At 46.4% G+C, this 26,945-nt stretch overlaps 1 long non-coding RNA gene across 1 annotated transcript; it reads right to left on the reverse strand.

Annotated features, from left to right (window-relative positions):
- Window positions 1-17,161: 17,161 nt before the first annotated feature.
- Window positions 17,162-18,575, reverse strand: LOC142567837 (uncharacterized). Its single transcript, XR_012825255.1, has 2 exons — window positions 18,429-18,575; window positions 17,162-17,290 (listed from the first exon to the last, which is right to left on the reverse strand). It is a non-coding gene; the product is annotated as an uncharacterized LOC142567837 (long non-coding RNA).
- Between the last annotated feature and the right edge of the window lie 8,370 nt (window positions 18,576-26,945).

Consider the following 26,945-nt stretch of genomic DNA (forward strand, 5'->3'; position numbering starts at 1 on the left):
GCAGTAGCCAGCTTTTATGAAAACAACCCACTGTCTCGCAAGTACTGTCTCGTAAGCTTTGATGGCTAAAAGATTAACGCACTTGTCTCTTATTGTACGCCACCTTCGACACTGAACTGATCCACGTCCGTGTTTATTTGGTTCATACATGTTTCTTTCACACAAGACTCTTGTCACTATATTATTAAATTGTTCTTTTGCTTTCTCACTTATTCCTGTGAGTTCAATTTATTCTTAACTCGGGTCCTCGCCATCAGCAGAGCAATTCAGATGCTCCGAGATAATGCGACAGATTTTTGAGCGCTTCTTTCCGCACTGTGCTCTCATGCGTTAATAAGGAGGGGTCGTAAATATGGAGGACTGTAAAAAAGACAAGATCTAATAATAATAATAATAATAATAATAATAATAATGGGCTGGTTAGCAACAGCTGCAGCGCGCCACAGCTATCACTCTTAAGCAAAATTACACCATTTTGCCACACAACAATAATCGTCATCTTTCTTGCCCGCATTTCCTTTCTTTAAAAAGGCCCTGAAACACTTTTTATCGAAGTGGAGAAAGACATTTGAAGCGAAAGTAGGCTACTTCAGAACTACTTTGCCGCAAAAAGTACTTCACTGCGTTCAGCAGAAGCGGAGTTATCGGCAATCAAACACGGCCTCAGCTGTGCTCCCCTTCCTCCTCCAATGCCTTGCACTGAAAAGGCTACGGCGGAGACGTCATTGTGGCGCACAGTTCAAATTTCCGATTTGGTGCCTATGCCGCGCTAAACGAAAGCCGAACGCGGCTGTCCTCAGAGAGCCGTAGTACGCTTAGCCACTGGACTCGTGGCGGCATCTCGCGGCGGCCGCGGTGTAGCCGAGCGCCTCGACCAATAGCAGCCGTGTATTGCAATGTGCTTTATGACGAAATAAAGCACACGTAAGAGAGCGAGTATCAGGGGGTTTTTGAAACGAGAGCGTTTGAGAGAAAGGTGACTTCACGCTCCGCTTGCGAGCTCCACGGATCGCGTACGACAACAGAACTTGGCTGAGATGTTCACAACAGCGTATACTACCCGCAGACTATGTATACTTCACCAGGCCGAGGGGTGGTTCAGGGCCCCTTTAAAGCGGCGAGCCCTGTACTTCCCAGTAACGAACGGCATGCGCGTTATCAGCATGATAGCATTTCCTGTCGGCAATGATATCATTCTGATAACGCGCGTGCCGTTCGTTACTGGAAAGTACCGGGCTCGCAGCGTTAAAGAAAGGAAACTCATCAAGGTAGATCACGATTATCGTTGTGCGGCAGACGGGGCACGCCAAAGGGTGTAAACTGTTCTTGGAGTGTACATTCCAAAGGTGTAACCTTTGCCTAAGAACGTACATTAATCGTCATCTGCCTTGCTTGCGTTTCCTTTGTTGAAAACGCCGTGCCCGCTACCCACTCTAAGAAAAGTTTACACCCTTTGGAGCGTATATTTGCCCCACAATAATAATCGTCATCTGTCTTGCCCGCATTTCCTTTCTTGAAAACGCTGCGCTCCTTACTTTCCTGTCGGGGGTGCTATGTCATGCTGATAACGCGCATGCCGTTCGTTACTGGAAAGTACCGGGCTCGCCGCGTTAAAGAAAGGAAATGCGGACAAGACAGATGGCGATTATTGTTCTGTGGCAGAGATACACCCCAAAGGGTGCAACTGTTTTACAGTGCACTCTTAGGCAAAGTTACACCCTTTGGGGTTTATCTCTGCCACACAACGATAATCGTCATCTGGCTTGCTTGCATTTCCTTTCTTGAGAGCACCGCGCCCGCTACTTTCCTGTCGGGAATACTATGTCATGATGATAACGCGTTATCATGCCTTTCCTTACTGGGAAGTACCGGGCTCGCCGTTTTAAAATAGGGAAGGCGGACGAGGCAGATGACTATTATTGTTGTGTAGCAAAAGGGTGTAATTTTGCTTAAGAGTGTACACTCTAAAAACGGTCGCACCCTTTGCGGTGTATATTTGCTACGGAACGATAATCGTCATCTGTCTTGCTTGCGCTTCCCTTATTAAACGCGCCGCGCCCGCTACTTTACTGTTCGGAATGCTATGTCATGCTGATAATGTGCATGCCGTTCGTTACTGGAAAGTACCGGGCTCGCCGCGTTAAAGGGATCAAGGCAGAAAGCTGGGCTAGTTGGTGTGACATCATTATTCAAAAGGCTAGCGCAAATAACAGGGACACAGACGGAGGAAGCGACAGGACGAGCGCTAAACGTCGACTGAGGTTTTATTTATTTATTTATTTATTTATTTATTATACATACTTTCAAGGCCCTAAGGCACTACAGAAAGGAGTGGTACATACAAAGCAATGTAATATGCAGACAATGGTATGCAGGCAACGTTAAGCGACAGCGTGGTAGACTGCTGTTTTGAATGAAGTTACATCTGTGATCTGAATGGTGGAAGCAGGAAGGTGGTTCCAGTCGACACTTGTGCGGGGTAAAAAAGAATCATGATACTTGTTCGTTCGGGAGGATGGGACGGCAACATTATATCTGTGGTCTGAACGGGATGAAGTGTAGGAAGGTGGGGTGATAAGTTGATTCTTGAGCACCTGGTTTGGGTGATCAACCTTGTGAAATAGGCAAAGACGAGCACATTTGCGGCGTAAAGAAACATCTGGCAGATTCAGGGTTATTTTCATACATGTAACACTGGAATGGCGGGAATAGTTGGATAAAATAAAGCGAGCTGCTCGATTTTGAATTGCTTCAAGCGTTACGGTTAGTGATGCTTGATTGTTATCCCAAATGGCAGATGCGTATTCAAGTTTTGAGCGAACTAGGGTTTTGTAATAATAATATTTGGGGTTTTACGTGCCAAAGCCACTTTCTGATTATGAGGCACGCCGTAGTGGAGGACTCCGGAAATTTTGACCACCTGGGGTTCTTTAACGTGCGCCTAAATCTAAGCACACGGGTGTTTTCGCATTTCGCCCCCATCGAAATGCGGCCGCCGTGGCCGGGATTCGATCCCGCGACCTCGTGCTCAGCAGCCCAACACCATAGCCACTGAGCAACCACGGCGGGTAACTAGGGTTTTGTAGAGCGTTAGTTTTACCGAAGTAGGAACGGTAGAAAAGTTACGACGAAGATATCCTAACATACGATTAGCATTATCAGTAATATAATTAGTATGCAAATTCCATGAAAGATCATTAGTTATGTGAAGCCCAAGATATTTGTGAGCGTTAACGGATGCTAATGAAGTGTCGTTCAGTACATATAGACACTGATTGGTATTGCTGGTTTTACGTGATATGCGCATTGATTTACACTTGTTAGCATTAAGTTTCATGAGCCATTTTTTAGACCAGAGTGATATATTGTGAAGATCTCCTTGCAGTTTATCTGAATCATCAGGGTTAGTAATCTTTCGGTATATTACGCAATCGTCTGCGAACAAATTAATTGATGATGACTTTACACAGTTAGGGAGATCATTAATATAAATCAAGAAGAGTAGAGGCCCCAAGACGGAGCCTTGTGGCACTCCGGATGCAACTGTTAACAATGCAGATGAAGAGTTATTGGTTGTGACATACTGAGTTCGATTAGAAAGAAACTGTTTAATCCAAGACAACACATTTGGGTCAATATTAAGCTGATTAAGTTTATGGATAAGTAGGTTATGACATACGGTATCGAAAGCTTTGGCAAAATCTAAAAAAATACAGTCAATATCGAATCCTTGATCTAAGGCGGCAAACAAATCGTTAGTGAAGCAAAGAAGTTGAGTATCGCATGAAAAGGTTTTTCTAAAACCGTGTTGAGATGGATGGAAGAACGAGTTGCTTTCCAGGAAATCGATGAGGTGAGAATAGATTACGTGTTCTAAGAGTTTGCATGGAATGCTGGTTAATGAGATGGGTCGGTAGTTCTCGGGACATAATGCGTTACCTGATTTATGAACTGGAACCACCCTCGCCGTTTTCCAGTCTGAAGGAAGCGATGAGCACTGTACTGACTGAGTATACAGTTTAGATAGAATAATAGATGAAAATAATGCAGTACATTTTAACATTTTTGAATTAATAAGATCAGGACCTGCAGAAGCTGAGATCTTTTGATTATCAATCAAACGGTTAATACCAACCCAATCAAATAATATGGGATCCATAGCACAGAACAACCTTCTCTCGCAGTTTGTTTTACTGCGAGAGAAGGTACATATATACATTTCGGTGGTGCATGCGCACACAGGGTTAAAACAGTACGAGAACAATCTAATCAAAATGTGGCAAACTATTCTGCAAGTACATTTCTTTTTTGGACAAGGCAAGTGATGGACTCGTACTGACACAGTCATCACGTTCCCTGTCAATGTGGTATGCCTCACAAATCTCGCGCCCCCACCTTGTGCCTCGCCTACCTGGCACACACGTGTTATCAAACGCAGGCACGCACCCGCACTGCTTACAATGCTTGGCCAAATGGCCGCCCGCCGCTATTGAATCTACCAGCGTTCGGTGCTCTCGTAGCCGTTCGTTTAGGCAGCGGCCAGACTGCCCCACGTAGCACATGCCGCAGGAGAGCGGTGTGCGGAACCCAACCGTGCAGGGTACAAACTTGCGTTCGTGTTTTATGGAGCAGACCGGTTTCTTTCTTTTCGTTTACGGCTTTGCACGTGCGCACCAGCTTTTCGGGGGCAGTGAACATCACGTCCACGCCGCACTGCTCTCCAACTTTTCTCAGCCGGTGCGATAGCTGGTGCACGTACGGTATAGCTGTACGCTTCAGCTTCTTGCAGCTTTTTTCCGCTGCCACGCCAGGGCGTCCACCTGCCCTGATTTCTTTCAGGAGGCATTCCGCCACAGCCGTCACGATATCTTTGGAAAACCGGCGTTCTGCAACCACTTGCATCTGGAAACTAGCCTCAATTTTATGGTGGCAAGACTTTTCGAGAGCACCACGCAGGCAATTTTTTGCAATGCCCCGCTTAACCAATTTTGAGTGAGCCGAATTATATGCTAAAATTTCCTTTTTTGTGCGTTGCTGGTAAGACCAGCACATGTGCCCCGTTCCAAAGTACAAACACAGCTCGAGGAATTGGAGACACCCGTTCAACGGCACTTCATGCGTGAACCTTAGTTTGCCAGAACAATCACCGAAAATCTCTAAAACACTTTTTACGACCTGTGGTTTGTCGCTCTCGTTGTCAATATTCACAAACACAATAAAATCATCGACATGTCTAAAACACCTCACAAAACGTTTTTCCTCTTTCATGCACGCTGCCACGCGCTTGTCAAATTGGCCTAAAAATATTTCGCTAAGTATTGGAGCTATGCAAGAGCCTAGGCAAATACAATCTTTTTGCACGAACAACTTGTCGTTAAAACAAATGTAGGTGGAAGAGAGGTAGCACTCAACTAATGCTACAAAGTCATTTACGGATACCCCGCTACTATTTTGGAACTGGACAGCCCCCCAGCTTTATATCCGCTCTTTTACTGCGTCTAACAAGTCTGTTTGGGGAATGGAATAGAAGAGCTCTTCAATATCAACTGAAAAGGCAAAATTGGCTGGCGAAACACCATCTTGCTCACCCAAAAATTCAATCACGTCCTTTGAGTTGCTCACAGGAAAAGGATCTTCTAGTTGTTAGACGCAGTAAAATCGTTGGGTTCCGTATACCGCATACCTCTCCTGCGGCATATGCTACGTGGGGCAGTCTGGCCGCTGCCTAAACGAACGGCTACGAGAGCACCGAACGCTGGTAGATTCAATAGCGGCGGGCGGCCATTTGACCAAGCATTGTAAGCAGTGCGGGTGCGTGCCTGCGTTTGATAACACGTGTGTGCCAGGCAGGCGAGGCACAAGGTGGGGGCGCGAGATTTGTGAGGCATACCACATTGACAGGGAAGGTGATGACTGTGTCAGTACGAGTCCATCACTTGCCTTGTCCAAAAAAGAAAAAAATGTACTTGCAGAATAGTTTGCCACACTTTGATTAGATTGTTCTCGTACTGTTTTAACCCTGTGTGCGCATGCACCAGCGAAATGTATATATGTAGCTTCTCTCGCAGTAAAACCTCAGTTGATGTTTAGCGCTCATCCTGTCGCTTCCTCCGTCTGTGTCCCTGTTATTTGCGCTAGCCTTTTGAATAAAGAAAGGGAATACAGACAAGGCGATGACGATTACACTCTAAGAATAGTTTACACCCTTTGGAGTGCCCCTTCTGCCACACAACGATAATCGTCATCTGCCTTGACGCGTTTCCTTTCTTTAAAGCCTGTTTCACATGCAAGCGAAAATGCTCGCGAATCCTGCCGCCACGCCGCAGAAATCTGTTTCGAGCGTAACGCTGCGAGCCCGGTACTTTCCAGTAACGAACGGCATGCGCGTTATCAGCATGATAGCATATAGGTGTTCTGTGATGATAGCATGCCCGGCAGCATGGAGCGTGCGTCTATTTGTCGTACAAGAATCCCTCACGTGACCTGATCCTAGGTGCCTAGGGACAGCATCGTTTAAGGATTTTTGAGAAGGCGCGATGCTGGCGCCGAGCGACGCCGTGGCGTGTTCGTCCTCGGCGTGATCGTTCTCTGGACCGCGCGTTGTTCAACATTGCTCATGTGATTGTACGTGCGTTGCTTGTGTGGTGGTTGTAGGTTCTGCGTTACTTGGCGGAAAGCCGCGAGTAGTGGCGGTGCGGCAGTGCGGCTTTCGCCTCGGTGAGCTCTGGCAGTAGAGAACCTGCGTTGTGTGACCCGTGCTTCTTTGACAATTGAAATGTCGCAGTGGCCTAGCGCCTCGGCAGCGAAGTTCTGCGAACCGCGATGTGGCGTCGCCGTGTCCGACTTTGCTTAACGGACATCGATGGATGTGCTGCTCGCTACAAGTCATGTAAATGCGACTGCGTCGACCGCCCACTGTTCAGTGCTGAATGTGTGTTAGGTGTGCTGTGCTTGAAACGAGTGGTTGAGCCGTGCAGCGGGGGGTGATGGAGGAGCAGAGTGGCTTAGGGTCTCCATTTGCACGTTCACAGATATGTGCTCCCGTTTTGGTCTCATTAGCGGCTGTCGCGGGATTGTGGTGTGCTCCTTGCCTAGTATGAAGTTTACGATGCTAGCACACAGCATGTTCACGTTTTTCCATGCTATATGTCATTTGCAATGACGACCGAGTTGAAAACAAGGCATATGTCTCTGTTGTTTGCGTTTGTGTGTTGTAAATTACTTCCTATTGTGGAAGTTCTGGAAGTCTTATTACGCAAGGAGTACGAACGTAAACATATAAACATATTTCTGTGTGTGTGAAATTTTGAATTACCCATAATAGCTTTTACGACTGATAAGTGGGCTACACAGCCTGTGTGAACCAGCAACCTTTTGTTGCGACGCTCTTCCATGTGGTAGACTGATGCATGGTGCGCGTTTATTTCTGTACTGTTGTAAAAACAATTTGTTTATTCACTCAATACAAATATACTGCTTCTTCGCCGCAGTACATTTAGTTACGCGGCAAAGGATACTAAATGTGGGAGGGGGCCGCTATCACCCAGCGTAGTATGTCCACTCAGGCGACCTGAGGGGTGGCGGTTGCGCGAGTGTATAATTATAGGGTATAATTAAAGAACTCTTTTTTATGTCCAGTGACAGTGGCCCCTTTCCACTTTTAGTATGCTTCACCGCAGTACATTGCTTAGGCTTCACCGCAGAACATAGGTGTATTGCAAAAAAGGTAATCTGAAAAAGCTCAATTATGCAACGTTTCTTTCATACCTTGCTACACCGCAATAAAGAGGTGGAAATAAGCATCGTGCAGTAAAGCATACTAAGAGTGGAAAGGGCACATAGGTTTGCTCATTATTTTCAATTGTGATATAATTTGTAAGTGCATCTGTGCTCTTGGTAAGCTTAATTGACAATTCTTTGTAGATTACAAATTCATATTGCAGGGAAGCTTACTAAGGCACATTCGTCATTTTGTAACGCATTATTCACCTTCAATGCAGGAGCACAATGCTGATTCATGCCTATGCTTCTGGCTGGACTGCACATGCTCTTTGAGAATTAATTCGTTGTTCATAAGTGCACTGGTACTTTACTCTAAACTGGAGGGCTGAAGTTTATACGGAAGCACAATTTTTATTAAGGGGACAAGATGTTGCCAAGATGGTTGCAGCACAGCTTTTTTTTCTTCCAGGCACCTTTTCTATTAGAAGCTTCCATTGCGGTGTTTCGAGCCTCTTTGAGCCAGGACATAGTGTATATCAAAATCGGACACTGATTGGGAACATCACCTATGCTCTCTGCAGTAAGCTGTGCACAGGATAAGTTCATGCCTATATATAGAAAAAAATGTAGCATGACCAGACAAAATAAAAGGGGGTGGGCTGCAGCAATACTAGGTGTTAAATGGTGCCTTATCCCTTCCCTTCAGTTTTCTGTTTTGTGCTTTTCATTATGGTTCCTCCACAGTAACCACACGAGTGCTGAACTTGAGCTTGTAGGTTTCAGATCTGATGGTTGTTACTAACAGAACAGTGTGATAAATGAACAAGGGCTTGGAGGCATCCAGTCACCTTGCTTGTCTCATGGTGTCGCTTCGTGAGCACCATGAGCCTCCAGACCAACTCGGAAGGGAGGTTTCTTACAATCGCTTCTGAACTGTATTGCCACCAAACCAACAGTGCTCTCAATGACAACTTTTGGACAGTAGAATGCTTGCACCCAGCAAAGTCAAAGAAGGAAGCATTCAGGATGTGCCAAGTGGGCCTTTTGAAGCTGGCAGCATTGTGGAAGGGGCTTTGCCTATCCGCCCTCTTTATGGATGCACAAGGATGATTTCTTCTTTCAGAAGGATTGTTTCAGAGGTGTCACATGGCACCAGTGTTGGGTGTTTAGTAGCAGATAAGCTTGCCTTTGGCCACTGTCAATAATCTGTTTCTGCTCCAGTGCCCCTGTGAAGTGCCTACTTTTTCGACACAATGTGCTCTCCATGCATGCATGCATTTTTAGCTTGTAAAGATGTCTATTACCCCTTGCCTCAAGCCGGTCCTTGCTGATGTCAACCAAGAAGGCAGTGGGGAGTATGGCGATGCATACTTACAAAGCACTGCTGATACCAGTGAAACCAGATTAGTGAAACTGCCGTTTTTTTTTGTCCACTCCATCTTCATCAGTTACAATGAGCAGTTCTTTGTCCAAACAGAAGGCATATGTAGTTGGTCATGCATAGCCTGCGCATTAAGATTTGTTGGCGTGTTACAAGAGACATGCCTGAGAACCTTAGCAGTGTCTATACGCAAAAACCTTCTGATGTGTTGATTACTTCCTTCTCTTTATCACAGTTTGCCTGATGAAGCCAGCAACTTGGTCAATTAGATGTTCAACAGGCTTCCCACTAGTTCTCCCAGCATCTCCTTTACCAGTGTGCTGCTCATAGATATGTTTTCTTGACCTTGCACTGCACTTCAACCATGGCCGCACCTGCTGAACCTATAGTATGCGATCAGAAAAGTGCTATACATCACGTTGCTCCAAACTTATGACGTTCTAGAAGGCCTTGAGGAACACTCTCATTAATTTCTGTCCTCATCATACTGTATGAAGCTTCACATGACAAGTGCGACAATTAACATCTGCTGGTTTTTCAGTGCTATTCCTGTCCAGCTTGCTGAAAGCTATCCTGAGTGTTTCAAAAGCAAAACTGCTGCCGGACAAGAAGTGCATAAAGCAAGGGTAGCTATAACCATATATGTAACACAAAATGAAGGCCACCGAGTGTACAGGCGGTTTAATTCATATCCAACAAGCTTGGTTCTCTCTTTGCAAGTGAGTAAACCCAACTTGTCCCAAAGACATGGCCTGTGACAAACTATGTGCCAGATGCTGTGTCCTCTGCAAAGCTGAAGATGTGTACAAGATCCTGACACCCGCAGTGGCTTCTACACTGGGCAAACAGGCTGCTATAAGAACGACTGCCTCCACTAATATGCCAATAACATGAAAACGGGCAGAAATTTGGCTGTTCAATGGACCCAACTGCAGGTGCAAGCCACTCTTCCGCCAGATGCGTGTTGTTCACAGGAACTGGAGCTATACAAATGCAGATAAAAATAATGATGTTTGAAAGTAGTAGAGTTGAACTATATTCTGCACAAACAGTGCTACTTGCAGTGCTGGTAACTTATAGTTACAATTCATGGCTGCCCCACCATGCAAAGGCACTCATCTTGAATAATTAACTTCTATTTATGGTGGCCATATATTGCAAGTACATATCGTCCACATTGTGTGCAATATGGTTAAATGGTGTCAGCTGTGATAGCCATTCCTAATCTGAGATACAACAAAAGAACTAATATAGGCAACAAATTGTAATTCAAAAAGACAACCAGTGCACAGGATAAGTGACAGACTTCCTTTTATTGAACAAAAGTCACCTGTGTCACATGTCAACAGCAGTGGGTAGCAAACTTGCAAGCTTGGGTGACAGAGGCAAAACTTAGCGAAATGCTACACTCATACTCAAATGTAAAACGGCCTACGACACAAAAAATGACATTATATTGTACTGAATGAAAAGGCAAGACTCCATCCAAGAACACACTATGGCACCACATAATTGACATGGTGTAAAAGATGTTAACATGCCCTCTCCATAAAAAAAAAGAAACACTTAAAACATGCCTTAAAAGGCAATGTGCAGAGTCTGAAAGCAAGGAAAAACCCAAAAAAGGTTTCGCTAAGTCTTTCAATGATTAAAATTGTCAAACTGTCTTGTCACTTCTTAATGAATCTGCACAGCTGAAAAGGATGAAAAGAAAGCCCAATAGCAGGGCCACAGAAGATGTCACCAAATAAGTAAACCTTGCTTACCAAGGATACTGGTTTAGTTGTCTGACTCTGCACAATAATTGTTTATGAGCTTTTCTTGTTTAGAATGGTTTTGCAGATAGCGGAAAAAATGGACATGAGAGCACCAGGTGCATGCATAGTCGATGCACAAAAAGCCACTGTTTTCTTACGTTTTTTTCTCTACTACTATTCACGACTATTTAAGTGCCTTAATAGCACTGCTAACATCCTACTGCAAAACACAAGATTGGGCAAGTTGTGGCGTAACGAAAATTGGAGTTTCACTCACTGTGAAAGTGATGCAATAAATGGTGAAATATGCGCAGAAAGCTTGCTTCATTCGGTGTTTGTTGAAGTGAACACTTGCCAGTGCAAGTCAGTAATCTCCTTTAAAGAAGTAAGATAAGTGGGAGTTGTGCCTCCCAGTGTTGAAGTGGAAAGACTAGTTTTCTTCCTCCTCTTTCACATCCAGACTTGTTCACTGGTCTCCAGAAAAACAACCCTTTAGCTTCTTACTGCTGAATTAATTTGGTTTTCTCAAATCTATATCTGAGCTACCCATTGCTAGGTCTCGCGCTCTGCCCCATCAACCAGCCCTATCCAGTAAATCTGAGAAGCCAAGCACTAGAAGATTAATAAAGCAGATGCACCCAATCACTGTCATTACATGCAAGAAGAAAAATTAACATAGGACTGCCTTCACAAGTGGGGAAAGTGATGAGTAAGAATTTGAAGGCGGGGATGCCAGCTCTATATACAGTACGCAGACATTGAACAGGTGTTAGCCAATCATGGCACCTGTTGGCTAGATCGCACTCTCCAGGATCAGTATTCGCCACGACTGTACCTTCAGCAGAGTGGCTGAAATGTAGAATTGTGGACTGCCAATCTTTTGATCATATGTTTGAATCCACGCATCACAATGAGAACTTTATCTGCAATAAATTTGGGAATTAAGAGTGACAACACCAGTAGACATCAGAACCAGGGGAGTTGGCCCATAGCAGCTATTGGTGTAAAAAAGAAGACTGGCATAAGAATTGAGATGTGCACGCTACATGCCTTTGTTCGGTAGTGTTCCACTACTTTGGTGCTACAGTTAATGATCTCAAATGAGTTCAAGGAGCAAGAATTTAGTCCAGAAAAAAATATTACGCTTAACAGCTGTATCTAGTTGTATCATTTGCCTATGCCGCTTTATATAACCTTGTCCACACTGCTAGGAAGGGAAGCGTAGCAGAGGGCGGCAGAAAGTTGGGTGGGTGGATGAGACTAAGAAATTTGCAGGGACAACATGGCCACAATTAGTACATGAGCGGGGTAGTTGGAGAAGTATGGGAGAGGCCTTTGCGCTGCAGTGGGCGTAACCAGACTGATGATGATGATGTCCACACTTACCTAAAGCACATGAGTGACATCCTAAAAAAATTGAGCTTTTGATATTGCTTTGGAGAAACTTAATCTGTTTTAGCCTAACAGTATGTATACATACTGCGCATACCTGCATTCGGTGTACCTTATCACCAACTCTTAAGTCACCTTCTTACCTCCATCAGCGAATGACTCCTGCAACCAAGTCTGCTGGTTCGGGTTCTACCTGCATTTCCACCTGTGCAGTTGGTAAAAGTTCTTTGGCTGTTTACTGTGACTTCATATTTCAAACATTTGGTTGCATAAGAGGCTTTGGCAATACTGGCAACCCTAATGCGTGGGCATGCTTCATGAAAGGCCACCAGTACCTTCTCATTGAAGACTGCTCAACATTCTCCTTGGTTCGACTACGGCTAAAAAACCCACATATCTTTCCTCCGAAGCGGCTAGTATTGGTGATGCTTTGATGCAGAAAGAGGCTATCGTCACACGTGTCAACTTTAGGCCAGAAACCAATCTGGCACAGGTGGAAATTATTGCCTCGCGAGGCACATTCCTTCAGTCAATATGCACACTGTCAATGTGAGTGAAACTGATCAAAGGTTGTCTATGGTGTCAGGTTTCTTGCCTGGTTTCGGTAGTGGCATCATGACCAAGTGTTTCCACTCTGTGGGGAATTCCAATATTCCAGATTTCATTGATTACAAGCAATAGTGCTTGCTTCCTTGTTTCGGCAAGATTCCTCAACATCTGAAAAATGACTCCATCTTTGCCATGTGCACTTTAAGTAAGTGTTGACATGCTCGAGAGCAACAACAGGTTCTGCCATCGTATATGGAGGCTTTCTATTCCTGCCTTGGCAAGTGGTAATTAAGGTGCGTACAACTCAGGTGACGGTCAGTCACTGTAAGGTGGTCGGGGAAAGCATCTGCAGCTTGCTCCTCAAATTTCTCAGATGTGCACTGAAAATCGAGCAGCGTGTTTTCAATAGTATTACAGTATTTGGTGCATCCTGTTATAGCCGAGAATGTGTTACAGCTTACTGAGGCCTATATGTTTAAATGACGCGCCCAGTAAGCTCTAGTTAGCATGTCGCTCTTTGCAGTGTGTAAAGGATGCGTGTTGCTAGCGATTCTTCAACACCTTCACATTCTGCACACTCAAGTGCATCACGGAAATGGTCCCAGCCTGAAACCCCGATTTTGTGAATGTGGCACATTTTCACCCGTACATCAAGTATTATATCATATAATGGTCGCTGCCTCTTGGGGCAGAGTCGCACTGACACTCTGGATGAAGGCCCTAGTTGCCCATGCTAGGTAAGTGTACTGCCCTTCTGGTTTGAATGGAGGGTATACCAGTTGGGATAGTTGGTGTCATTTGTTAATTCGAGGTCTGTGGTGTCTGCTTCGTCAAGGTGGCATCCTCTTGGCCGTATGTCTTTGCATCCCCAGTGTGGGTGATGTGCATTGAGCTCACCTCGACTGTGCTTTCACTTCGTGCTTCATTGCTTGCTTTCACCTCGTGCTTTGCTTTTTGCTTTCAAATTTGCTTTCACCTCGTGCTTGTGAAAGCAAATTTGAAGCTGTCAAAGCCAAGTGAAGTCGCCTTGGCTGTGGTGCCTGGTTTTGGGACAGAGGTAGACCAATGCCAAAACGGCTTTTAGCCTGCAGCACACCACCTCAACTTTCTGATGAGACATATGTTTATTCAAGCCGTTTCTTCCTTGCCCTAATTCAATAATAGCCAATTTTCGCAGCTGCAAATCAAGCTGACTTCAGAAGACTGCTGATTTTTTTAGCCAGATAGATCTGATTTTAGCTGAGATTTTAGCTGTTAGATCTGACACTGTCAAAGCATTTGGCAACATTAATAAGCTTCACCTCACTATATATATGTTTGCGGTAGGACCATTCAGCATGTAAAAATAAAAATACCGGCAAATAGAGAGTTCGAGAGCACCTGAGATTATAGTAAAGCGGGCGGGGCAGTATCTTCAGGGTAACAAATGTGTTGCGGTGAAGTTATTGCGGACGTATATACACATTCATTCGTCCCAACTTTGCACCGAACCCTGCGTCCCGTTGCCAAAACTAAGAGCGCGAAAAACGGGCACAAATGCAGCTGAACATCACAGGGTACAGTATTAAGCTCTACCTCACTGTGCTTATCGCGCCCTTAGTACGAATATTAAACATCTACTCTGCATTTCGTGGAATTCTGGCAGATCATGTGACGTCACTAAAGCTCCGTTATGTTCACAGCACTACGCGATAACTGTCGTAAAGCCCACGATAAAAGTAAATCGCATGAAGTCACGGATAGTGCACTAGCGCTGAACACGATTGAAAACATGCGCTGCCCTATTTCAAGGACGCGTGAACAGTTGTGAGCAAACACCACCTTAAGCATTATATTACTTAGTAAGTCGTGCCGAAAAACACATGCAATACCTGCAATACCTCCGCCTACATGTCCCGTCAAGTAAAGGTGCATGTGCGATGTGATGACGCTGCCGAAAAGCGGCGAATACGGCGACGCTGCTGCACAGCGCCAGTTCGCAAATTGCATTGGCAAGGCGCTACGCCACTTGAATATTTCAATCGTCAGCACCACTGAATTCTTCAGAAATACTGATCTCACACCACCAGAGTTCACCGAGACTTAAATCCGACATGCCACATCACTACTACTGCACGACTTTTAGCCAACAAATACTGAACCCACTGCGGAGACAAACGGGTAACACTGAACTTAGTGTCACACATTACTTCCCCCCTCTCCTGTGGCTTCTGGATTGGATTGGCGCGGCTCGCTACGTGCTTGCGCGCGCTTTTCCGAGCGCAGATTGATGCGCGCCTGGTTTCTGCACTAGGTGTTTACACCATCACTTTTCCGAGCGCAGATTGGTGTGCGTCTGGTTGTTGCACTAGGCTTTTATACGATCGCTTGTCGCTGCTTTCCTTTTCTCTGGTTTGATTCGGCGCGGCTAGGTGCAGGCGCGCTTATTTGGTGTGCGCCTGCTTTCTTGCGCTGGTCTTTGAACACATCGCTCGCTGCTCGCGCTTATATATAAGAAAACGCTGCGCCGCTGGCGTACCGTGTACGTAAGCGCGCAGCAATGCCGGGAAACATTCATACAAAAGCAAAGGGTCAGAACACTGCGCTTTGTTTTTTATTACTTTGTCATGTACCTTCACACTGGGTAGCGCCGTTGCGATCGCTTCTAACAAACACAGAAATGAGTCTTTGCAGCGCGTGTGGCCATTGACTACCCAACACAGCCATGTGAGGTGCGACTCCAGGCGGAGAGGAGGTGGCGCTTCACTTTCTGCATGCCAATGACTTTCCATTTTTTGCGTGTGAACGCCCGTGATCGGCTCCACAAGTTTCATGCTGTCTGGTTTAGTTTCCCATTGCAGATTGAGGCCCACTCCGTTAGCATCCACTAAGTTCGGGATGCAGTTGTATGCGGGCCATTCATCACTGCAGTGTGGATGGTGGTCCCCGGTTCAACGTTGGCTGCAATAATGGAGCCTAGCGTCGCCGCGTCTCGTCTGTCGACCTTGAAAAGTCGGAACTGCCCGGTGGTCACGCAGGTCATGCCGAATACCCATGGTCCAAGGTCTGCAATGCCGCCGTGATTTTGCCGGCTCGGCGAAACCTTGTCGCCCGTCATCAGGCGGCCTCGATTGTGTTTTCGCTTGCCGCGAAGGAGGCATTCATCAATTTGCACAATCCTTCGGGGCCACCGAGTGGGTGTCGCGCCAGCAGCTCGTCCCGCACGACCTCACGAGCTATCACGGGCGTTCACACGCAAAAACTAGCAATAAACTGAAGCGCCACCTCCTCTCCGCCGGCTGCAGGGTAACTGCACCGCTGCTGGAGTCGCACCTCACATGGCTGTGGTGGGAGTCAATTAATGGCCACACGCGCTGCAAAGACTCATTTCTGCGTTTGTTAGAAGCGATCGCTCGGTGCTACCCAGTGGTAATTAAGGTACATGACAAAGTAATGGAAAACAAGGCGCAGTTTTCTGGCGCGCTTACATACACGGTACGCCCGCGGCGCAGCACTCCCTTATATATAAGCGCGAGCAGCGAGCGATGTGTTCGAAGACCAGCGCAAAAAAAAAAAGCAGGCGCACACCAAGTATGCGCGCCTGCACCAAGCCGCAACGAATCAAGCCAGAGAAAAGAAAAGCAGCGACAAGCGATCGTATAAAAGCGCAGTGCACAAACCAGACGCACATCAATCTGCGCTCGAAAAAGCGACTGTATAAAAGCCTAGTGCAGAAACCAGGCGCGCATCAATCTGCGCTCAGAAAAGCGCGCGTAAGCACGTAGCGAGCCGCGCCAATCCAATCCAGAAGCCAAAGGAAAGGGGGAAGTAATGTGCGACACTAAGTTCAGTGTTACCGACAAACGACCAGCGGTAGGCGTGGGCCGGAGATTCAACGCACGCCACGGCGTCGCGGTTCGCAGAACTTCGCTGCCGAGGCGCTAGGCCACTTCGACATTTCAATTGTCAAGGAAGCACGGGTCACACAACGCAGATTCTGTACTGCCAGAGCTCACCGAGGCGAAAGCACAGATGGCGAAAGCCGCACCATAGAGAAAGGAATACAACAAGAGCGGACACTCCCATTGAACCCAGCGGCCGAATTGACTGCAGCGCACCAAGCCGTGGATGTTAAAACCTGAAGCACACTTCCGATTTCGGTTTTGTGCGCGCGCGTTTTGAATACTAGCTGGTGCGCGTCACGCCGTCTCATTTTTTTTTTTTTTTGCTTTTGCAGCAAATATGTATTTATATTTATTTTCTATTTATTAAATATTTATTTGCAAATCATATTAAGTAAAATTGATTGCGAACGATCTTCACAAGGCTGTATTGAATATGTGCCACGTGCAATTTCATAGACGCAAGACACCTTGTGAAATGAGGCAAAATTAACGTTTATTTTATTCTTTGTAAATGCTCGTGGCGGGCTTTTTGTGCATTCATCCAGCGTTGTGGCACCAGGTAAGCAGCAGTAGTTTCCGCAGGAAGCTCCACCAGACGACGTGAGCTGAAAAAATTACAAGCGTTATTTTGGTATTAACATGTAAGAATAATGCCTGTAGAGGCGAAGCGTGCGAAAGTGGTGAGTGGGCGGCATTACAAACAAAAGCAGTTCGCATTTACACACACGGCGTAGAAAATACCCGACTCATCAAAAGCAATACCGTACATACCACAAATATCCTAATTCCTAGCATTCCCCTCTTCCCAATACTTATTTCCTGCACTTTAATAGCACGAATGCGCGGGCAACGGCGCGTTTCGCGAACTTGGCTACAACCGACGCGATAGTATGCTACGAATACACAGAGGTGGCCACAACACAGGCTCTCAACCAGAGCATGCTGGGCGCTCGCAGAATTCCTTCTACTCGCACTCAAGACAAAATGCGTGGGTGCCGTTCAGGTGACAGAATTTTCGAGTTACTAGTTCCTGGCGTTTGAGCTCCTTGGCTTATCTCTTGTGCGTTCTGCAAGCGCAAGCAACGCACTAGCGTGTTATCACTCTTGACGATTGCTCTTCGCGTTTTCGACAAGCGTGGGTACCGAAAGAAGCCTTAAATTGTTGCGGGGACAAAAATTGCCACAAACTTGTCGCAGTAAGATTCAGTACGCGTCAAATTAACTGTCACCACGGCCGAGCTGCTTTTCGCTACGTCACAACAGGCGCGGCGAGCGGGTCTTCATAACATAAAAGTATCGAAAATAATTTTCAACAATGTTGGGCGTCAGAGAAAGAAAAGCGCCATGAACTTGTCAGTGCATTAAAGCGCGAAACCGCGCACCACGGCCGAGCTGATTTTCGCTAACCGAGTCACAGCGACAGACGCGCCCACTGCGCTCGAAAGGTAGCCCAAAAAGTAATGAAATTAGTTTCAATAATGTTGGCAGTCAGAGAAAGCGCCAAAATTTGTCGCAGTAAAATTCGGTACACGCGAAACTGCGTCACAGCACCCTGTGCGACTAGCGTGCCCAAAAACTACCGAAATTAGTTAAAATAATATTGGGGCTTATAGGAAGCGTCGCAAACATCTCCCAGTACGATTATTCAATTCAAATTAACTGCGTCACAAGTCTAGCTTAGGTGCCGGGCAGTAAGTCTAATTGCTTGAAGTGCGTCGCAGACTGTCGAACAATGTTTCTCACCTTGCCGTAGTCCAATAGTGCAGTGCTGCCATGTCGAAGTTCCGAATGAACGCAATAATTCGCCGGGAGGCCACCAAACCAGGCTAAATCCCAAAATAGAAAAACAGGCAGACGGGTGCCCGAACAGTCCAACGCTCAGATGCGCGGCCGGTCCACAGAACACCTATACAAATTTAGAGAAGGGAAGCTGTACCTTCCACAGTGCTACGGAAATAAGCGTAGCGGTGGCGTCGTAAACTAAAGTATGCGACCACAGGTGGCGCTGTACAACAGGAAACGGAAAGTATGTGAAGTAATTGTATTAGGAGACATGAATGCGCATGTTGAAGATATGGATGGGTACACAGACTCCACAGGTAACATGCTGCTGGATATGTGTGAGAGGCTTAACTTAGTTGTCTGTAACTCTACTGAAAGGTGTGACGGGATCATAACATGGGAGGTAGGGGGTCGACACTCGACAATAGATTATGCGTTGATGTCACATAGGATGTACGATAGATTAGGAGCCATGATTATAGATGAACAGGGCTCCAGAAGTATAGGTAGCGACCACAAACGTATCAAGTTGAGTTTTAAGAGGGAAACTAAAGCACGAACAACGCGCGAGGAAACGCCAGATGTGATTTTTTACTCAGAAGACGAAGTGGAAATAGCGGCCAAACAAATTGAAGAGGAAATATCAGAGAGTACTGAAACTGATTGGACTTACCCAAAGTTAATGAGACTATTTGAGCGTGAGCTAGGTAAGGCGCGAGTCAGGAAAACAAGGCAAGGGATACGAAAACTCAAGAGCTGGTGGGATGAAGAAGTTAAAGGGACCCTGAAACACTTTTGACGATTTTCTACAAACGTACTGAGTCGTTAGAGTAGGTCCTTCTGATCATTAATTGAGACATTTAAGTGCTCTGCGTAAATGGTGTAATTTATTATAAGGCTTTAAAATGCACATCGCTGCCGATCGCAGCGCACTGCTCGGCGGAATTTTAAGCCGCCCCTACCCATATGACCAAAATCACCCATATGATGTCAGTGGGGCGAGCTATCCGATTGGCTGACCAGGGCGCGTGATCGATAATTTTTCCAACTTTATGGTAAACAAATGATCTTCGTAATAGTTGGAATGTTAGTTAATTTGTTTTTATGAAAAGAAAGTAGCATAAAGAGAATGCACAAGAACAATTTTTCAGTACACTTAAGCACTTCCGGCACACAGCAAGTGTCGTCTGCTTGTGTTACAACGTACTCCATTTTGACGAGAGCTCCGCGGTCACAGTTGGTCTCAGTCTTTTCGCGAGCACTATGATTCGACTTTGTTGCCTTGTGGACTGCAAACGTAGCGACTGGCATTATGTCAAGCTGCGACATCGAGTCCCTCTGCAAGGCAGCGTACGAGCGAACTGGCTGCTGCGCATCGGACTACCGCTATCCGATCGGCGCCAGGATTTGCGCGTTTGTGGCCGTCACTTTACACTGGAAGATTACTAACACAACTGCGTTTTGCGAGTCCGGTATTAGGGCAAACGTAAGCGCAAGGGGACAGGGTCTGGCCGCTTGACTGTGCCGTAACGGGATGAGCCGAGATGAGCAGAAGGGCAAATGTGAATGGTCTGCACGGTGCAGCCACCTGGTGGCATAGAGCGCAACCGTACACAGTAGCAGCAACGAAGCGTATTCTTCTTTGCTGCTGGTGCGTATTTTTCGCAGGAGTGTAATCATCGACACGTTGTTTTCATAAATGTTTAAAATGTTTTACACTTGGTTAGAGCAATATTAGCGCTTTGTTTGGCTGGTTAAGCGCTGCGCCAACAAGTGTCTGGACCGTGTAGACCGATCAGGCCGCTCACGTACGTCTACGCCAAAGTTCCTTCATCAGCTTGAGTTTATGCCTCCAGTGATTTGCCGAAATGACCAGCTTGCCTGTGGTTAACGGAATACCAGACACGTTCGGCGCTACGACAGAATGCTCGCAACGCACGCTGCTTCGATAGCTCTCGCTTGGAGTCGACATCCAAGTGGCTAGCGGAGAGGTCTCGCGCGGGCGGGGGCGGGCTCCAAAACAACCGGAAGTGGACGATGTGACGTCGCATCGTGACGCAGGACCAGTGAAGGCGGAGCGTAGCCCCGCTCGCTCGGCGAACGAGTTGAGGAGGAAAAGCGTGGATGGGGAGGAGGGTAACTTCTAATCGCTTGTAGCTCCATTAATACGTAACGCTTCGCTTAAATTGTGGTGCGAATGTTCTACTTAAGCTGTACCCTACGCGTCTACAAAATTTGTCCGAACCGTTTCAGGGGCCCTTTAAGAAGGCCATAAAGAAACGTCAGGAAGCCTCCAGGGAACACAGGTATTCCAAAAGTAAGGGAGAACCTGAAGCAGAAGTAGAGAGGAAATGGGTAAACTACATAAAATGCAAAAGGGAAGCATCTTATTTGGTCAACGAGAAAATCAAGACAAAAGGGTCCCAATGGCTGTCAAAAATAAGCAATAAAAAAGATAAACAGGCAGCTAGAAAATTCTGGCAACATCTGAACTCCTTGGGTAATAGGACAAGCCTAGAGCAGAGGTATATAGTAACAGCTCAAGGTACTCGGTTAGAAGGAGAGGCGGCAATGGAGCATATAGGAACCATGATGAGGGAAAAATTTACAAAACAGACAAATGGTACATGCAGTACGTCGGAAAGGGATAGCCCGGTCAACCCACTGCTTTCGCTTGGACAAAAAGAGCGGGAAAGGGCGGAGAAGAGGGTACCAAGTAGCACATCGGCAGGCCCCGATGGTATTCCAATTATGTTAATAAAGAAATTGGGCCCGAAATCTAAGAAAGCATTGAAGGAGGTGGTGAGCAAAATGCTAGTGGATGGTAAAGTGCCTGACGAATGGAGGCTAAGTAGGATGAGAATGATATATAAGGGAAAGGGGGACAAAGCTGACATAAATAACTACCGGCCTATAACAGTGACGTCAGTGGTTTACAGGGTGGTTATGCAAATTATAAAGGACAGACTGCAGGCATGGGTAGAGAACGAGGGGGTACCTGGGGAGCTACAAAATGGGTTCCGGAAGCATGGAAGGCTAGAAGACAATCTGTTCTCGCTAACACAGTGCATTGAAATAGCTGAAAAGGAACACAGACCCCTATGGCTGGCTTTTTTGGACATCAAGGGAGCCTATGACAGCGTACTTCAAGAGGGCTTGTGGGGCATTCTGGAAACTTTAGGAGTGCGAGATGGAGTAACCAATTTCTTAAAAGATATCTATGAAGGTAACCGGGTGATTATACAATGGGAAAAGCAGGTTTCGGAGCCTGTGATGATTCGGCGGGGGCTTAGGCAGGGGTGCCCATTGTCACCTCTGATGTTTATGCTGTACCTACAAGGTCTAGAGGCCAAAATACAGCAAAGCGGACTCGGCTTCAACCTATCATTTCTCAAGCAAGGAAAATTGATTGAACAGTCATTACCAGGACTGATGTACGCGGATGATATTGTATTAATGGCTGACAATGCAGAAGATCTGCAGGAATTAATGGACATATGTGGTACAGAAGGAGACAGGTTAGGCTTGAAGTTTAGCAAAGAAAAATCAGCAGTCATGATTTTTAATGATAACAGTTGCGGCGAGCATAAGATACAGGAGGCCACGCTGGAGATAGTCGATAAATACAAGTACCTTGGGGTGTGGATAAATAATGGCATTGAGTATCTGACAGAGTACGAAAAATATCTAACGACTAAAGGTAACAGAAGTGCAGCGATTATGAAGAGTAGGGCACTGTGGAACTACAATAGGTACGAGGTAGTACGAGGGATATGGAAGGGGGTAATGGTACCAGGCCTGACTTTTGCCAATGCAGTTCTATGTATTAGAACAGAGACCCGGCAACAGTTGGAAATTAGGCAACGTGGTGTGGGTAGGCTCGCTCTGGGAGCACATGGCAAGACACCAAATCTTGGAGTGCAGGGGGATCTGGGATGGTCTTCTTTCGAGGGCAGAGAGGCTAGTAGCAAGATAGCATTTGAGGAGCGATTGAGAAAAATGGGGGAAATTCGGTGGGCTAGGAAGGTTTTCAGTTACTTATACACGAGGAATGTTGACACGAGGTGGAGGAAGCGAACTAGAAAATTGACAAGCAAATACTTGGGCAGTAGCGGGGGAACAAGTAAGAAATCATCTGTCAAGAAAAAGGTTAAGGAGGCAGAGAGGGGTATGTGGAGTACAGAGATGCAAACCAAATCGGCATTGGAGACATACAGGACGTTTAAGCAAGAAATAGCCAAAGAAAATATTTACGATAACTCTTAGGGAAGCTCATTGTTGTTCGAAGCCAGGACAGGTGTACTGAGGACTAAAACGTACCGAGCCAGATACCAGGAGATAGATTTGGTGTGCGAGGCGTGTAGAGAGGAGGAGGAAACGCGTCGGAACACCTGATACTTGCTTGTAAACAACTTCACCCTGCAGTTGAATCTAACGGGGAACTATTCAAAGCCTTGGGTTTTAAAGACAGTGAAAGTAGAATAGACTTTGAACAGGTAGAAATAACTAAACGGAGGCTATATGATTGGTGGACAATATCAACGCAAAAGTAAAGGAGTAAATACATAGGTATGCATGCATATAGAACCATTAAAGGCTAGGTGGCGCGCGGCGCCGCCGCCCGATTCAAAGGGTTGAGCCACAATCATCCATCCATCCATCCATCCGGAAACGGGGTTTTGCACAGTATGGGCGTTGGCTTTGCCAGGTGTTCTGTGGCTTTACTGGGTTTCTGGCTGCTGCGCCTCGATCGTGCACCCGCCAGTTTAGTTGCTGTGTGGCAGACGTAGCGCCTACATATATATGTAGGCGCTACGTTTGCCACACAGCAACCAAACTGGCGGGAGCACGATCGAGGTGCAGCAGAAGACATGTAGCGCTGAGTCATATCGAGTTGAGGCACACTCTGAACTGACCTTTAAGGGCATCCCGAGCGGGTTTTCGTTTATTACGCCGCCGTTACCCCGAGTTGTGCTGCCGCGCTCCAGCTGTTGCATTTCGTGTAGGGCTACTGACAGAATGCGGTTTCCAGGTGGCACGATGGCCTCGACTGGAATAAACGCACACGACACCAAAGATTGAGTAAGCCTGAAAATATTTTATTTGCATTTTACAAGTACAACAAAGAGCACACGTCTACGCATCCACACAAACGCGGTTACATAGTCAAGAACATAGTCAAGAAATGGCTCATTAATAAGGGTAGCACAAGCGCACAAGAAAGAAGACCTAAGCTACAAAACGTACGGTCGGCTGCTAAGTATAATAATTTCCCTGTCACCGCGTGTCACTTTTATACAGCATCCTTACAGCACTACCAGGCCGGGTAGTTTGGCGGAAAGAACGCAACAGCTTACGGCCGTCAGCTGCCTCTTCCTTACGGGTGTTATAATTATCCTAATCTCCGCATCAACGTCGTGCAAGTCCGCAAACAGGCATCTGTATCTGAACCATATGTGCCAGCTTAATACATGTGTAGTAAAATTATGATAACCACTGCGTCTTATCAAACGTATTGGTTTTGCAAATGCGCATTACAGCTGACGGAACGACATACTGTAAGTGAAGCACAAGAAAACAAGGACAATAGGAGGGTACAACACTTGAAGAAGAAATGAAGAATTAGTAGGCGTACAGCAAACAAGCGATGACGGAGAACACACAATGATGCATCGGGTGTTCTGCGACATCGGTTTGAGTACTTACGGTGTTATTGAGATCAACGGCATAAAAACGTACCTTCAAGCGTACTCCCTCAACCTCCGCCGCATTCATTATGATAATCAACGCCCAAAACAAAATGAGGCACTATTTTTTTTTGCCAAGAGTAGACCTCTTTACAGCAAGTCTATGTAATGACTCGCAGACGAAACCAGCATGCTTTCGAAAATGTTTTACCGCCGCAGTATTCGAACGCCAACGGCCAGGAAACACATCGATACCAATAGGCTGTCGGCTGTCGGTGGTTAATCAAGTACAAAAACCTTGACGCTATGACTAAAAAGCAGCTTCAACAATCGAATTTTAAAAAAAATCAACTGCCTATTTGTATGAGGTAACAAAACATCCTTAGACACCTCGATTGTTTATGTCAATGCTTTGGGTAAAGTAAAAAATCCGACATGTTCAGCGCTCCTAGCAGAGAAAGCACAAATTAAAGTATTCGACCAAATTACAGTAGCTACACTTGCGCGCTTACGCTGAAACGCGCCTCGATTGACTTTTACCCGCCGTGGTTGCTCAGTGGCTATGGTGTTGGGCTGCTGAGCACGAGGTCGCGGGATCGAATCCCGGCCACGGCGGCCGCATTTCGATGGGGGCGAAAACACCCGTGTGCTTAGATTTAGGTGCACGTTAAAGGGACCCTGAAACGCTTTTGACGATTTTATACAAACGTACTGAGTCGTTAGAGAAGGTCCTTCTGATCATTAATTGGCACATCTAAGTGCTCTGCGTAAAGCGTGTAATTTATTATAAGGTTTTAAAAATGCACATCGCTGCCGATCGTAGCGCACTGCTCGGCGGAATTTTAAGCCGCCCCTACCCATATGAGCGAGATCACCCATATGACGTCAGTGGGGCGAGCTATCCGATTGGCTGACCAGGGCACGTGATCGATAATTTTTCCAACTTTATGGTGAACAAATGATCTTCGTAATAGTTGGAATGTGAGTTATATTTTTTTATAAAAAGAAAGTAGCATAAAGAGAATGCACAAGAACAATTTTTCAGTACACTTAAGCACTTCCGGCACACAGCAAGTGTCGTCTGCTTGTGTTACAACGTACAACGACGAGAGCTCCGCGTTTAGAGTTGGTCTCAGTCTTTTCGCGAGCACTATGATTCGACTTTGTTGCCTTGTGGGCTGCAAACGTAGCGACTGGCAATATGTCAAGCTCCGACATCGTGTTCCTCTGCAAGGCAGCGTAAGAGCGCACTGGCTGCTGCGCATCGGACTGCCGCTATACGATCGGCGCCAGGATTTGCGCGTTTGTGGCCGTCACTTTACACCGGAAGATTACTAACGCAATAGCGTTTCGCGAGTCCCGTATTAGGGCAAATATAAGCGCAAGGGGACAGGGTCTGGCCGCTTGACTGTGCCGTAACGGGATGAGCCGAGATGAGCAGAAGGGCAAATGTGAATGGTCTGCACGGTGCAGCCACCTGGTGGCATAGAGCTCAACCATACACAGTAGCAGCAACGAAGCGTATTCTTCTTTGCTGCTGGTGCGTATTTTTCGCAGGAGTGTAATCATCAACACGTTGTTTTTATAAATGTTTAAAATGTTTTACACTTGGTTGGAACAATATTAGCGCTTTGTTTGGCTGGTTAAGCGCTGCGCCAACAAGTGTGTGGACCGTGCAGACCGATCAGGCCGCTCACGTACGTCTACGCCAAAGTTCCTTCAATAGCTTGAGTTTATGCCTCCAGTCATTTGCCGAAATGACCAGCTTGCCTGTGGTTAACGAAATAGCAGACACGTTCGGCGCTACGACAGAATGCTCGCAACGCACGCTGCTTCGATAGCTCTCGCTTGGGGTCGACAGCCAAGCGGCTAGCGGAGAGGTTTCGCGCGGGCGGGGGCGGGCTCCAAAACAACCGGAAGAGGACGATGTGACGTCGCATCGTGACGCAGGACCAGTGAAGGCGGAGCTTAGCCCCGCTCGCTCGGTGAACGAGTTGAGGAGGAAAAGCGTGGCCGGGGAGGAGGGTAACTTCTAATCGCTTGTAGCTCCATTAATACGTAACGCTTCACTAAATTGTGGTGCGAATGTTCTACTTAAGCTGTACCCTACGCGTCTACAAAATTTGTCCGAAACGTTTCAGGGGCCCTTTAAAGAACCCCAGGTGGTCAAAATTTCCGGAGTCCTCCACTACGGCGTGCCTCATAATCAGAAAGTGGTTTTGGCACGTAAAACCCCAAATATTATTATTATTATTCGATTGACTTTTCGCCCTCTGTGGCCATTTGTTGAACTTGAGAGTGTGCGGGGCCTGGCCGGTCTCTCTCGCTTCGGCGGTGTGTCTGACGAATGACGCATACATCTGGCTCGTCATTCGCCGGTTCGCCTGTCGCTAGGCAACGGAAGTAAGTCGTAAAGTTTAATTTAATTTATACTCAGATATTTTTAATTTTTCCGGGCAAGAATAAAAAGAAATAAAACAATTTCTGGTAATCTCATTTCACATTCTTTTTTTCGATGCTCGCGGCCCCAATTCGTCGATGTTAATACTATAGCGTGACGTGTTTCCTGTTTCCAATTTTCGCCGAGTGTCCGCTATTGTTCAATCCCTTTCTCTATGGCCGCACTGTCGCATCACCACTACTCGCGGCTTTCCCACAAGTACCTACAACCAACACGCAAGCAACGCAAGCCCAATCACATAAGCAACGTTGAACAACGCGCGGTCCGCGCGAGCCGGTGAACGACCACGCCGAGAACGAACACGCCACGGCGTCGCTCGGCGCCACCATC

The sequence above is a fragment of the Dermacentor variabilis genome, unplaced genomic scaffold, assembly GCF_050947875.1.
Source record: "Dermacentor variabilis isolate Ectoservices unplaced genomic scaffold, ASM5094787v1 scaffold_14, whole genome shotgun sequence".
Lineage (NCBI taxonomy): Eukaryota > Metazoa > Arthropoda > Arachnida > Ixodida > Ixodidae > Dermacentor > Dermacentor variabilis.